Below are 15,337 nucleotides of genomic sequence, written 5' to 3'. Positions count from 1 at the left end.
TTGAGATATTCAAATTTTTAAGAGTATTAATATTTGGGGGGAACCTGGGTAGCTCAGTCAGTTGAACACCTGATTTGATTTCAGCTCAGGTCATGATCTCACAATTCAGGAGACTGAGCCCCAAGTCAGGCTCTGTGCTAACAGTGTGGAGCCTGCTTGGGATTTTGTCTTCCTCTCTCTCTGACCCTCCCGTGCACTCTCTCTATCTCTCTCTCTCTCTCAAAAATAAATACATATTTTTAAAAAGAGAGCATTAAAATTTGATCTGGGATTCCAAGACTATAATATTTGAGATCAAGTGCTGTATGAAATAGATGTTATGTCCATTTTATGGTTAATGTAGTGGGACTCAAGAAAGGTCAGGAAGAGTCCTTTTATTTATTATTTATTATTTTTTATTTATTTATTTCTTTTTTTTTGAGAGAGGGAGAGACAGAGCACAAGCAGGGGAAGGGCAGAGAGAGAGACACACACAGAATTGCAAGCAGGTTCCAGGCTCTGAGCTGTCAGCACAGAGCCTGATGCTGGCCTCAAACTCTCAAGTTGTCAGATCATGATCTGAGCTGAAGTCAGATGCCCAATCAACTGAGCTACCTAGGCACCACAGGAAGAGATTTTTTAAAAGACAAGCCTAATTCTTTTTTTTTCCTTCCAAATTTTTATTTAAATTCTAGTTAGTTAAGATACAGTGTAATATTGGCTTCAGGAGTAAAATAAAAAAAAAAGAGTAGAATTTAGTGATTGATCACTTAACATACAACACCCAGTGCTCATCATAATAAGTACCCTCCTTAATACCCATCACCCATGTAAACCATCCCTCGCCCACCTCCCTCCATCAACCCTCAGTTTGTTCTCTATCATCAAGAGTCTTATGGTTTGCTTCCCTCTCTTTTTTTTTCCTTCCCAAATGTTCATCTGTTTTGTTTCCTTAATTCCACATATAAGTGAAATCATATGGTATTTGTCTTTTTCTGTGACTTATTTCACTTAGCCTAATACACTGTAGCTCCATCCACATTGTTGCAAATGGCAATATTTCATTCTTTTCTTTTAAATTTTTTAAATAAAAATTTATTTTGAGAGAGAGAGAGAGAGAGGGCACAAGCAGGGGAGGGGCAGAGAGAGAGGGAGACACAGAATCCAAAGCAGGCTTCAGGCTCTGAGCTGTCAGCACAGAGCCTGATGCAGGGCTTGAATTCACAAGCCGTGAGATCATGACCCGAACTAACGTCAGACTCTTACCTGACTGAGCCACCCAGACCCCCCAAGATTTCATTCTTTTAGATGACTGAATAATATCCTATATTATATATATATTATATAATATATATAATATAATAATATATTATTATAGTGTATCAATGTTATAAACTAATAATATTAATATAATATAATTATTAATATATAATTTATTAATTAATATAATTGATAACTTATTATTGTATATAATATGTGTGTGTATATATATATATATATATATACACACACACTGCAAAACAAGCCTATCTTGTTTTCCTTTCCATTCAGCTCCGTGATGTAGATATTCACTTCATCCTCTGAAATGAACATATTCTACTATATTAAGTTGGGCAACCCAACATGTATATACCTTATTACCTCTGTCATCAAGTTTAAATTTTTAAGAAAAATTATTAAAAACTTGAAAATAAGGCAAAATATTACTGTGTGCCTTTTCAATGTCATACTAGAGTATTGTCTAAGAAACCCTGCATGGGGATCATCTGGCTCTACGGGCTGTCATCTTATTTGGCTTGTTACTTACTGTTGACAGGGCCTAGAGTCTGTAAAGTTAGATAATAACTCATGGCAGATAAGTGGCAAATGCTTTTGTCAAGTAGAAAAGGTGACTCCAAAGGTTATTGTTTTATTGCTCTGACAATAGAAAGCAGTATTGCATCTGATTTTGCAGTCTTATTACAAAGTTCTTTTTTCCCAGAGACTGTATATTCTATCCTCCTTTGAACTGGGTTTACTGTCCTTCTGGTTCCCTCACTAATGGGTTAAGTAAAAAGAATAAATAAGAGGCCAGTTTGCCCAGCAGATGGGGAAGGAGGTGTTTCTGATTTGGGAAGACCAGCCTATACAATGGCCAGCATGACTTCTTTAGAAAAATCCAAGAGTTCAGTTTGCTTCTTCAGTAAATCTGGGGTGAGTTGAGGCCCAGGGTTCTGCACTTCTACAAGTGCAGTTGAAACGGATGCTGCTGGTTCATGGACCACACCTGGAGGAACAAGGCGGGTAAGCCAGAGCATAGGTGCATGTGGGAATGTCCAGACGCGAAAAATGGAGACTGAGGGAGATGAATGTGGAACTAAAACAGGCTCTCTGTAGGGGTAAAAATAACCTTTTTTTCCCCACAATCTACATCAAACAAAACGATTCCTAAGCCCAAGCAGGTAGTTCACTCATTTCAAATACTATATGCACTCGCTACATCCCAGTATAATCACACAAGATGAGGCCTGGTAAGTAATTTCATGAAAACTGTCCTGGATTCGGTCTCCCTTAGGGCGGTAGTTGAGCTAAGCTATATTGAGGTGTCTACTGCCATCTAGTGGAGATAAGTTGACATAACTAGTGCCTCAGAGAGTAGTTTTCACCATGCCCTCACTTTATCTTCACAATAGCCTATGAGGTTATTCCAATTTGTTTATATTTTTAAAATTAATATTGAGCTTACTGTAGGGGTGCCTGGGTGGCTCAGTCGGTTAAGCATCCAACTCTTGGTTTTGGCTCAGGTCATGATCTCACGGTTTTGTGGGTTTGAGCCCTGCTCAGGGTCTGCACTGGCAGTGTGGAGCCTGCTTGAGATTCTCTGTCTCCCTCTCGCTCTACCCGCCCCCCCCACACACACTCGCACTGTATCTGTCTCTCTCAAAATAAATTAATAAACTTAAAATTTTTTAAAAAAATATTGAGCTAACTGTGAGCCAAGAACAATACATGAATAATCTTATTTATTCCCCATGTTAATTTTTTTTTACATTTATTTGTTTTTGATCGACAGAGAGAGACAGAGCACAAGTGGGGGAGAGGCAGAGAGAGGAGACACAGAACCCGAAGCAGGCTCCAGGCTCCGAGCTGTCAGCACAGAGCCTGACATGGGGCTGGAACTCACAAACCAGGAGATCATGACCTGAGGTGAAGTCGGACACTTAACTGACTGAGCCACCCAGGTGCCCCGTTATTCCCCATGTTAAAAACAAAATTCAGGGACACCTGGGTGGCTCAGTTGCTTGGGCAACCGAGTCTTGATTTTGGCTCAGAACGTGATCTCATGATTCATGGGATTGAGCCCCATGTCAGGCTCTGTGCTGGCAGTGTGGAGACTGCTTGGGATTCTCTCTTTCTCCCTCTCTCTGCTCCTCCCTTGCTCTCTCTCACACACATAAAATAAACTTTTTTAAAAAATTCGATGGAGTAAACTTGAAGATCTAATTGACTAATTGAGTCATAATCCGACAACATCCCATCTAGCAAGAAGAGTTGTACAAAATGGAAGCTTTGTGTAGGAAGGGGATGGTGCAATGAGCTAGTAGCAAAAGAAAAGAAAGGATTGTTCCAGGCAAGGGCACCTTCCCGAAGGGTCTTATAATGCTGAATGCCTTATCTTCTTTTGCAGAAAGGGGTGGGTGGGTAACCATATGACAGGTTACCTCACTGGTGCTGATCGAAAAACTCCTGGGGTGCCTGGGTGCCTCAGTCACTCAGTCTGACTCTTGTTTTCAGCTCACGTCATGATCTCACAGGTTGTGATGAGCCAGGCTCTGTGCTGATAGTGTTGATCCTGCCTGATATTCTCTCTGCCTTCTCTCTCTACCCCTCCCCTGCTCTAAATAAATAAATAAACAAATAAATGAACGAATGAACAAACTTTAAAAAAAGAAAGAAAATTCCCAACTGACCAGTTGAGACCACATTTCTGGGGGAGGTTGAAACTGCAATTAAATTAGGGATTAACTTTGCTGACTTGGCCTGGCAAAAGTGACTCAGTTTTGGGCCTGTGGTTTTCTTTTTAATACCCATAACAATCTTATGTGATACTATTACCTGTGTTGTTATTCCCATTCACAGATGAGGAAGCTGAGGCTTAGATCTAGAATGTAAGAAACATTCTCATACTTCAGTAGCTAATAAGTGGGAACAGGATTCAAACCCAGAGTAGTCACACATCATTAACACAAGCCATCATCATTTTCTCCCCCTCCCCCTCCTCCCTCTCCGCTGCTTCTTCTTCTTCTTCTTTTCTTCCCTTTCTTCTCCTTTTCCTCCTCCTCCTCTTTCCCCCTTCCTCCTCCTCCTCCTTCTCCTTCTTCTTCTTCTTCACAATGCATTGTGATTATATGCGATTTTCCTAAACAGTTTATAGGTATTGTATAACTTAATTCTTATAATTCTTATGAGTTAGGTGTAATTATTATTCCTATTTTATAGGTGAGGAAATCAGTCAAGACACAGAGGAGTTAAGCAAGTTATCCAAGGTTGTCAGTAGTGAAAAGCATACCCAGAATTGGAGCCTAGGGAATTTTTTTATTTTAATATTTTATGTAATTAAAATTTGCTTCTCTGACATCTAGGAAATGGACCTTTATCCCCATTTCTTATTTTATTTTTTCAGCTTTATTGAGATATAACTGGCACATAACATTGTATAAGTTTAAGGCATACAATGTGATCTGATACATGTATATTATGTGTCATATATACATATATATATATGATACACACATATATATTCTCAATATATATATTGAGAAATGATTAGCACAATAAAGTTAGCTAACATATCCATCACCTCACATAATTACAATTTTTTGTGTGTGGTGAGAACATTTAAGAGTTACTCTCAACAACTTTTTTTTACTTCCAAATTTTTATTCAAATTCCACCCGGTCAAGATATAGTGTAATATTGGTGTCAGGCACAGAACCTAATGACCCATATCACCTACATATAACACCCAGTGCCCAACACAAGTGCCCTCCTCTCCATACTCATCACCCACCCAGCCTATCCCCCACCCACCTCCCTCCATCAATTTTGTTTGTTCTCTACCATAGAGTCTCTTATGGTTTGTTTCCCTCTCTTTTTTCCTCTTTCCCATATGTTCATCTGTTTTGTTTCCCAAACTGTACATATAAGTGAAAACATAGGGTATTTGTCTCTCTCTCTGACTGACTTACTTCACTTAGCATGATGCATTCTAGCTCCATCCACATCATTGCAAATGGCAAGATTTCATTCTTTTTGATAACTGAGTAATATTCCATTATACGCATATATGTGCATATTAATTTTATTAATATTATTAATAATTAATGTTAACATTAATATATGTCACATTTTTAATCCATTCATTAAGTGATGGACATTTGGGCTCTTTCCATAATTTAGCTATTTTGATAATGCTGTTATAAACATGTGCATGTACCCGTTTGAATCTGTATTTTTGTATCCTTTAGGTAAATACCTAGTAGTGCAATTGCTGAGTCATAAGGTAGTTCTATTTTTAGTTTTTTGAGGAACCTCCACACTGTTCTCCAGAGTGGCTGCATCAGTTTCTTAGCAACTCTCCAGGATATAACACAGTACTGTTCTGTTAACTGTAGTCACCATGATGAATATTAGATCCCACAACTTGTTCATCTTATAACTAGAAATTTGTGCTCTTTGACCAACATGTTCCCATTTCCTCCACATCAGAGCCACAGAAATCAGCATTCTATTCTGTTTCTATGAGTTAGGCTTTTTTTAGATTCCACATGTCGGTGAGATCATACAGTATTTGTCAATTCTCTGTCTGACTTATTTCACTTAACATAAAGCCCTCAAGGGAATCCAGGGAGTTTTATTCCAGAGCCCATTCTCTCAGCCAATAAACAATTTAGGAAATAAAGTTAATTTGGTTTTCCTTGTTATAAAATTAATGCATATCGTAAAAAGCAGAAAGAAAAAAATCACTCAAAATTCTATCTACCAAACACAACCACAATTAACATTTAGTGTCTCACCCCTAGCCACAATTCTAAGCTACTTTGTTGTTTTTGTTTTTCTAAAAATTTTTTTTAATGTTTATTTATTCTTGAGAGATAGAGACAGAGCATGAGCAGGGGAGGGGTGGAGACAGATGGAGACACAGAATCTGAAGCAGGCTCCAGGCTCTGAGCTGTCAGCACAGAGCCCAGTGTGGGTCTCGAACCCACGGACCATGAGATCATGACCTAAGGTGAAGTTGGACACCTAACTGACTGAGCTATCCAGGCACCCCTGTTTTTGTTTTTTTCTAAAGTTTACTTATCTATTTTGAGAGAGAGAGCACAAGTGGGAAAGGAACAGAAAGGAGGAAAGACAGAATCCAAAGCAGACTTCTCCCCATCAGCACAGAGCCCAATGCGGGGTTCAAACCCACGAACTGTGAGACCATGACCTGAGCTAAGATCAAGAGTTGGACACTTAACCAACTGAGCCACCCGGCATCCCTAAGCTTCTTTGTTTCAAATATAGTTGTGATCATACTATAAGAACTATTTTGTGTTGTTTCTTTTATTTAACATCATAACATAGGCATTTCCAACACCCCCAAACTCTTCATAATTGTTTTTGTTAATGGGCCCTTTATTATTGTTATAATTTGTAGTGCCTCCTGATGAGAGAGCAAAAGGCAAGCTGAGGACAAAACATGAACTGACACCTGCAACCTCGCCCCCTTAAGGTGGGATATATATATAACATTCCCCAGGCACTAGTAACTGCTTAAGAACAAATGAAGGGGAAAAACAAATGGTCAATTAATAAAGATCACAGTCATGTAGGGCATGAAACTCCACTATAGTTTGAAACTGTCTTAATGATTTACAAGAAAAACACTAATAGACCATCAGGAACTCTAGACTCAATTTCCTGTAGCACCTTCACCTCCATAGGATAGAAACCCCTATATTATCAGTCACTCCCCACAATCACAATGCAGCTCTTTCTGTCCATGGGTCCTGTCCCTGTGCTGTAATAAAACCATCATTCCTTTTTTTTTTAATGTTTATTTATTTTTGAGAGATAGAGAGACGGAGAGAGAGTGTGTGAACGTGAGTGCACAAATGGGAGAGGGGCAGAGAGAGAGAGAGAGACACAGAATTCGAAGCAGGCTCCAGGCTCTGAGCTGTCAGCACGGAACCTGACGCGGGGTTCGAACTCGCAGACCGTGAGATCATGACCTGAGCTGAAGTTGGACGTTTGACTGAGCCACCTAGGTGCCCCAAACTACCATTCTGCACCTAAAACATCTCAAGAATTCTTTGACTGGTAGGCTCGACAATCCCACATCACCTCTATGGGTCAGGTACTGGTGTGAGGAATTTCTATGTATTTACTCTTTGCAACAACTCCATAGTATAGAGACTATTAGAAGTCCTATTTTAGATGAGGAAACTGAGGCACAGCTGGTAAGTGACAAAGCTAGGATTTGAACCTAGGAAGTCTGGCTCCAGAGTCTGCCATTATATAACGTTAGAAAGCAAGGATTTAAATAGATTTAAATTGCTTACATTTTGATACGTTAACTACCTGGAATTTAAATAAAAACTTAAAAAAATAAATCGTTTACATTTTGAATCAGCTACTAAGAATCATATGAAGAAGCACTAAAACAATCTTTTAATAACCATTACACTTATAAAAAGCCTTTTGCAAATAATAATTATTAACATGTTGTCTATCAAGGAGGCAAACCTTGCATATACAGCAAAACCTTGGGTTTGTAACTTGTTCTGCGAGTGTTCCATAAGACAAGCAGACATTTCTAATAAAGTTTAACTTGATAAATGAGCAATGGCTTGCAATACGACAAGCAGTACATGATGCTGAATATCACATGAGCCAATGGTTCTTGAAATTCATTTTGATATATGAATGCTTCAGTTTACAAGCATGTTTCCAGAACAAATTATGTTCGTAAACCATGGTTTTACTGTAATGAGATAAATCTCCAAAAAGAAAAGTATAGATAGTCACCATTTATCATGTGCTGCATACATTTATATTCATTATCTCTAATCTTTACTGAGACTCTGTTAGATAGTGAATATTATTCTCTGCTAACATGAGGAAAGGAAATGCAGAGAGGGAAATTTGCACACGATCACAAAGCTAAGAAGTGCTGAAGTTAGATCACACTCAGATTATTTCACTTTAAACCCTAAATTCTTATATTCATGCTAAACTCTACAGCTGCATTGACTAATACTGTAGGCATCAGCCACGTGCCTATAGACGACTTAAAACGTGGTAGAGTGGAGGCACCTGGGTGGCTCAGTTGGTTAAACATCCTACTTTGGCTCAGGTCATCATCTCACAGTTGGTTCGTGAGTTTGAGCCCTTCTTCCAATTCTGCTGACAGCTCAGAGCCTGGAGCCTGCTTCGGATTCCTTGCCTCCCTCTCTCTCTGCCCCTCCCTTGCTTGCACTCTGTTGCTCACTCTCTCAAAAAAAATAAACATTTTTTTAAAAATTGTGGTGGGGTGAATTGAGGTGTGCTGTAAGTATAAAATATACTCTGAATTTCAAAAACTTACTACAAAAGAAGGAACATAAAATATTTCCATAATTTTTATACATGTTACATGTTGAAGTTACAACATTGTGGATATATTGAGTTAAATGAACTACATGATCACAATTAATTTCACTTGTATCTCTTCAGCTTTTTAAGTGTAGTTATTAGACATTTTAATTACACATGGGGCCCACTTTATATTTCTATTGGACAACACTGCTATAGACCAGAATTTCTTCAACTTTAAGGTGCAGATGAGTCACTCAGTAAAAGTGCGGATTCTGATGCAGGAAGCCCAAGGTAGGACCTGCGATTCTGCATTTCTCACAAGCTCTCAATGATGCCAATGTTGCTGGTCCAGGTGGAGCACATTTGGGAGCAATGGTCTAGATGAGCGAAAGGGTGGGGGGGGGAGGGGTGGAGATCAGCATTAGAATCCTTGGCAACTCCTGTGTTGATGAGGTCATGAGTAAAAATTACAAAAGGCTCTGAAGTGGAGGAGGGGAGAAGTGGCCTGAAAAGGTCCTTAGAGAACTGGAATAGCATGTCGTTGGGGAAGCCATGATGTCCAGGTAAAACCATCAACAGCAGCACACGCTAAAGACTAAACAGGGCCGGACTGGTTTCTCAATGAAGAGGCTACTGACGAATGTAGTGGGTACAGTTTCTGTGAGTAATGGATGCTCAAGGCAGATTTCATAATATTGGGGGATAGTGAGTGAATAGAAGTGGAGCTCTTTTTTCCTACAAAGGGAGCTAAGGAAGCCGGCAGGGGCAAGTGAGGGAGTGGGGTGAGGTGGGGGAGGGGTTATGGAGATACTTGTTTGGTTTGGTTTTGCAGGAGTGAGACCTGAGTTGATGATTTATGCAGAAAGGGTGGGGCGTGAGGGAGAAGTCAGCCCAGAGACTACTGGTGGCTTCGCTCCTAAATATACGAATGTATTTACTGAATGTCAGCTGTGTGTCAGCTTCCGGAATAAATGACACAGCCTCAAGGTTCACAGATCCCACAGTCTTGGCTACTAAGGGACCTGTATGCCTCTCCTGTGAAACTTTGAGAAGGCAGTAAACCAAGCATGGGTTAGTGATGAGCAATCTTTTCTACAAGAGGCATGATGTCTGTGTATCTAAGGTCCTCAATTTTTTTGAAATTATATTTAAACATTTTTTATTCCTCAGTCACTGAAGGGTTCCATTTTTCTGCAAAAGTTCCACAATGTCACTAGTAGCAACCACTTCAGTATGAGAGGACAACACCAGTCTTTAAAGAAATGTTGAGTGAAATGACACCATGTGGGGCTGGTGAAGGGATCAAGACACAGACACAGGGAAGAGATTTGGCATCAGGATTCACTCACAGATCAGGAACAACCAGAAATGCTAGCCCCTTGGAAAATTCTACATCTGGTGGCAACTGGAGTGGGGTGCTGCCCTTTTAGTGGCAGCGCGTGGGGGGATGTGGAGAAAAGTGGCAGCACGCAGGGCTGGAGTGAGGGGAGCTGGGGAGCTGGTACCAGAGAGAAATGTCATCCTCTCCTATCTCCTCTCAGCCTGAAAACAGTTAAAAAAGAATACAAGTTTGGGCCCCACCCAGCCCATCGTCTGAATAAGCTCTTCAGTCCCTTAAATTGCTATAGAGATTCCCAGAAGAGTTGAAGGTCAACCTTCCTTCAACTCTGTCCAGAGACCAGCCCACCTGGGGGTTTGTGTGACTATTGTCCCATTGTGTCTAATTGATATGCAAATATTCTAAAGCACAGCAATCAAAGAACCAGCCCCAGGGGAATAAACAAGCTTTAGACACAAAGACAATACCACTCCCCTTCCAGCTTTAAGAGTGCCTTCGGATCACAGAATCAGCCCACTGAAGATTCTGGGGCTTCTCTAGCACCTTGCCTTCTCTGGGGCTTGACCGCCTCCTAGCTCTGACTTCTTCCTCCTACCTTTTTCCTCTCCCTTCCCAGGGGGGCAGTCTGAGCCATCTGAAAGCAGCCTGGCCCAAATAAAAGAAGAAGCATTCCAGTTCTTTCCGTCAGGTATGGGTGGTTTACCAGGCAGAGACGTGCGTTAAGAAGTGGCTCTTTGTAACACGTCTCTAGAGAAGGGCCTCCTAATGGTCCAGTACATCGAAGCCCAACAACTTGCCCCCTGTAATAGTTTTCTGACACCTAAATAATGAAGGCCCACGCACCTCAACAAGGTGATTTTAAAAACCTTTCTGTTTTCTTCAAACTTCCTTCCTGCAGCCATGACTAATAAGCTTCCTCCCCTCAGCCTCCTCCCCAACCTTCTAAGCTCAGCTTGGTCTCCCAAAACCCGCTCCAGCTTGCCAGCCTGGAGAAGCCCTGCCAAGCCTTGGCCCTTCCACGAAGCATGTCTGAAATTTCACATTCTCTGAAAGGCACACCTAGCTCTCATGAATGACTTCTTTCTCTTCACTCCTAGGGTTAGATGTGCGAAACCTCTTCACTTACACTCGTTCATTCAGGAAATGTTTATGAGGGCTTCTTGTGTGCCTGGAGGTTTTGTACAGCACACTAACAATTCCAAGACAAATGAAGTGGGCAGTCCCATTCCCCAAGGAGGAGACCAACCTTGGAAAACCAACCCAGACTTGGGGGTCCTGGTAAGGCTTTCCATAAGAGGAATGGGGAAGGGCATCCTAGGCAGGTGAGTAGGCCGACAAAGGACTAGAAAAGGGTCCTGGCCTTGTTAAAAACACCAGCGGGTCAGCTGAACTGGAGGGCAAGGTCAGGCAGAGCAAGGGAAGGGTGGGATGAGGCTGAGTGGGGAGCAGGAACCAAAGCCAGAAGGATCTTTTGAGCTATGCTAAGGAATTTGGTCTTGATCCCTCAGAGATGATGGGCCATTGAAGAAATAACACTGGGGGCACCTGGCCGGCTCAGGTGGTGGAGCACGCAACTCTTGGTTTCGGGGTGATGGGTCCAAGCCCCATGTTTGGCATGGAGATTACTTTTAAAAATTTTTAAAAAAGGAAAGAACTCTGGTGTGGTAAATGCATTGGTTGGGGTGAGGGGGCCCAAGAGTGAAGGAGCCTCACACAAGGTCTGGCTCACAAAGAAACTGGACAAGGATGTCTTTCATGAAAAGGCAGGTGAAGTTTCCCAGGTGAGTGATGACTGAGGCCTAAGCTAAACAAATTGTCTTCAGAGAATTTATTTCTTCATTTGTGTTTGTTTGGTCTCTCTCTTCCATTGGAATGGAAGCTGTGAGGTAACATTTTTGTCTTGTTTACTGCTGATTATAAGCCCAGGACTCCTAGTAGTGCCTAGACCCTAAGAGGCACTCAGTAAATATGTGAATGAAGGAATGGAAGCTGCTGGCATATGATGTGACAGATGACTGATGGGGGGCAGGGACGAAGGGGGTAGAATTGCCTGTAATCCCTGCCCTAATGCCGTGACCCCAGAAATGAGGCACCCTTGAAGTTGGTGACTGTGTTGGTTTCCTATTGCTGCTGTAACAAATGACCACAAATTTAGTGGCTTAAAAAAGCACAAATTTATTTTCTTACACTTTTTTTTTTTTTTTTTGGTTCAGCATCTCTGCAATATGGTGCTTCTTTTTTTTTTTTATGTTTATTTTTGAGAGAGAGAGAGTGGGAGGAAGAGAGAGAGGACCTCGAGTGGGGGAGGGGCTGAGAGAGAGACAGACAGACAGACAGAAGATCTGAAGCGAGCCCCAATGCCAGACTTGAACTCACCAACCATGAGATCATGAGCTGAGCCAAAGTCGGATGCTTAACTGACTGAGCCATTATTGTGCCCCTTCTTACACTTCCTGAAGTCAGAAGTCTGAAATCAGTTTTCCTGAGCTAAAGGCAAGCTGTAGGCAGAGTGGCTCTTTTTGGTGCTGTATGACAGAATCCATTTTCTTGCCCTTTCTAATTTCTCGAGGCTGCCTTCATCCTTAACTCCTGACTCCTTCCTTGAATCACTCCAACCTCTTGCTTCCACCCTCAGGTCTCCTACTTGCTCTTTTATACTCAAATCCCCTCTGGCTCCCTGTCATAAGGGCACTTGTGATTACAGTTAGTGCCTGCCTGAATAATCTGGGATAATCTCTGTTTAATCACATCTGTAAAATCTTTTTTGCCATGCAAGGTAACATTCACAGGTTCTGGACATTAGGGTTTGGGTATCTTTGGGCACCAGCACTCAGCCGACCATAGTGACCAGCACATGAGGTAGTTGATGAGCGCTTGCACGAGACTGCTTAGAGGTTGGGAGGACTGAACCACTTCACCTGAGAGGCAGGGAAACACAGTGGTTAGGAGCATCATCTGGAGCTAAACTGCCCAAATTCAAAGCTCTGCTATTCACTAGCTGTGTGATTTGGGTAAGGTACTTAACTTCTCTGTGCTTTAGTTCCCTCATCTGTAAAATGGAGATAATAACTACCCCATAAGGTTTCTGGGATAAGTTAATGCCAAAAAAAAAAAACAAAAAACAAAAAAAACAAGCATGTGGTAGACTAGTGCCAGTCACACGGTAAGCTCTCAGGAAGTGTTAACTATTTGAGATAGCCCGCAGGGAAAACGTGGAGCTGCCCTGATCCCACTACTCAATTCAAGGTTTCTTAGCAGCTCAACCCTGAAGAAGCAAACTACACTGGGAATCTGAACTCTCTCCCATGCAGGGGAGACCAAATGCCTTGGGAGTGGTAAAGCATGACTCCACACTGTTACTCAAAACTCTCCCATTGATTCTCTGTCTTCAGTGTCAGCAACTCTCAATTTTAGAGCATCTTTCTACAAGTTTCCTAAAAGCAAAGGGGTAAGGAGCTCCCATTTTCTTATATCCCCTTCCACTTGTTCAGTATGAGTTCCAATCCTGGCAAATTATTGTTCTGGGCCTTAATTTCCTCACGTGTAAAATAATAATAAAAGTCAACATTAAAATAGCACTTACTAGGGGCCCCTGGGTGGCTCAGTCAGTTAAGTGTCTGACCTCGGCTCAGGTCATGATCTCACGGTTTGGGAGTGCAAGTCTCACATCTGGCTCTGTGCTGACAGCTCAGAGCCTGGAGCCTGCTTAGGATTCTGTGTCTCCCTCTCTCTGCCCCTCCCCCGCTCACTCTCTGTCTCTCTCTCCTTCAAAACTAATTAAACATTAAAAAAATTTTTTTAAATAAAATAGCACTTACTGTATGCCAGTATGCTGACCTAAGCACTTCATTTGGATTCATGTAATCTTCACAGCAAACCTACATTAAAGGAACTGTTGTTATCTCCATTTTAAAGATAAGGGCAATTGAGGGCCAGAGTCCTCTGAAGGAACAGACTTGCTAGGAAGTTGGCATTGGCACCTCTGCTTTGGAACACTTGGTGTAGCTGGGGGTGAGGGGAGGGCATTGTAAAGAATCATTCCTCAGCCATCCCTACTTCTTTAGGGATTTAGGTCGCTAAATCCTAGGCCCTTCCTGGATAGGGTGAGCCTGGGTCATGTGCTCACATGTGCCCAAATTCATCAGGAATTGAGGACAAACCATACCTGGCTCCTTTCAACACCTCTGATAGAGGCTGAGCCACATCTCCAACCAAAGCTCAAACAATGGGTGACTTGCCCCTTTGTTGTGTGACAAATTACCCCAAATCATACCAACTTAAGACAGCAAACATTATCTCACAGTTTCTGTGGGTCAAGAATCCAGATACATCTTTGCTGGGTCCTTCGTTTCGGCTCAGGGTCTCACAAGGAAGCAAGTATGTTGTCAGCCAGGACAGATCCTCAGTCGTCTCAAGGCTCAACTAGGGGAGGATCCACTTCCAAGCTCACTTGTGTGGCTGCTGTCAGAGCTCAGGTCTTTGTTGGCTGTTAGCCAGTGTTCGGTTCCCTGATACGTAGGCCTTTCCATTCGTCTATTTATACCATGGCAGCCCTTCCCCCAGAGTGAAGGCTGAGAGAGAGGAATGCCAATATACCTTCTCAATGCAATATTTAGGAGGAAAGCAGAGAAGAGCAGGAAGAAGGAGTTAAGTTAGGAGGTAAGGGCAACCCAAAGGGCTGGTGAAATGACTTGATCTTCAGTGTTTATATTTTGTTTTTCCATATGTTTGGCAGATAGATTCCATATGGAAAACATATATATAACTTAAAACTAAAGGAAAAATAACATAAAATTCAGGAATCCACCATGTAGCAAGAAATGAACAAATTCTCGATATAAAAAACATGCACCCATAATTTTAAAGTGGATAAAACTGAAGAAGTCTAACAGTTGCCATGAAATACAAGATCATTGGAACAGATGGAAATCGCCAATGACACTATACAGCAGGTAAAGAAAGCACAGTTAACCCCTGGAAAAAATGAGTCAGTTTGAAACCTATAAGATTGTGGCATACATTTTAATGGATAAAAGTTGTACCATCCTGTTTCTGTGTTGGGACTCCCAATTAAAGATACTCTAGGGAGTTATCTTTGTGTATGTAATTACTTTCCACATACCCCGAGACCTGCACTAGTGAATCTCAAATGCTTTTGACTTGGACAAAGAGTAAAAAATACACTTTTATACCACAACTAATGTGTACACATTCACACACACGTATCTGAAGTACAAGTTTTATGAAAACAACACTTATCCTTATTATATTTTATTAATAACATGTAGTCCACTCTGATTTTTATATTCTATGTTATTTTAAAATTCTGGTCAAGATTCACTACACAGATTTCATAACCATTGATAGGTTGTGACATGCAGATTGAAAAATACTGCTTTGTAAGATTTTCACCCAATT

General features: G+C 41.4%; 1 long non-coding RNA gene across 1 annotated transcript in view; it reads left to right on the top strand.

Annotated features, from left to right (window-relative positions):
• Positions 1-9,085: 9,085 nt before the first annotated feature.
• The window catches only part of LOC123595948, a 45,886-nt gene continuing 39,634 nt past the window's right edge, over positions 9,086-15,337 (top strand). Inside the window, exons 1-2 of the long non-coding RNA XR_006711449.1 lie at positions 9,086-9,143; positions 10,536-11,197. This is a non-coding gene — a long non-coding RNA (uncharacterized LOC123595948). The remainder of the gene's footprint in view (positions 9,144-10,535; positions 11,198-15,337) is intronic.

This window comes from Leopardus geoffroyi, chromosome B1 (assembly GCF_018350155.1).
Source record: "Leopardus geoffroyi isolate Oge1 chromosome B1, O.geoffroyi_Oge1_pat1.0, whole genome shotgun sequence".
In the NCBI taxonomy this organism is placed as follows: domain Eukaryota; kingdom Metazoa; phylum Chordata; class Mammalia; order Carnivora; family Felidae; genus Leopardus; species Leopardus geoffroyi.
This window is presented reverse-complemented; position numbering and strand designations above follow the sequence as displayed.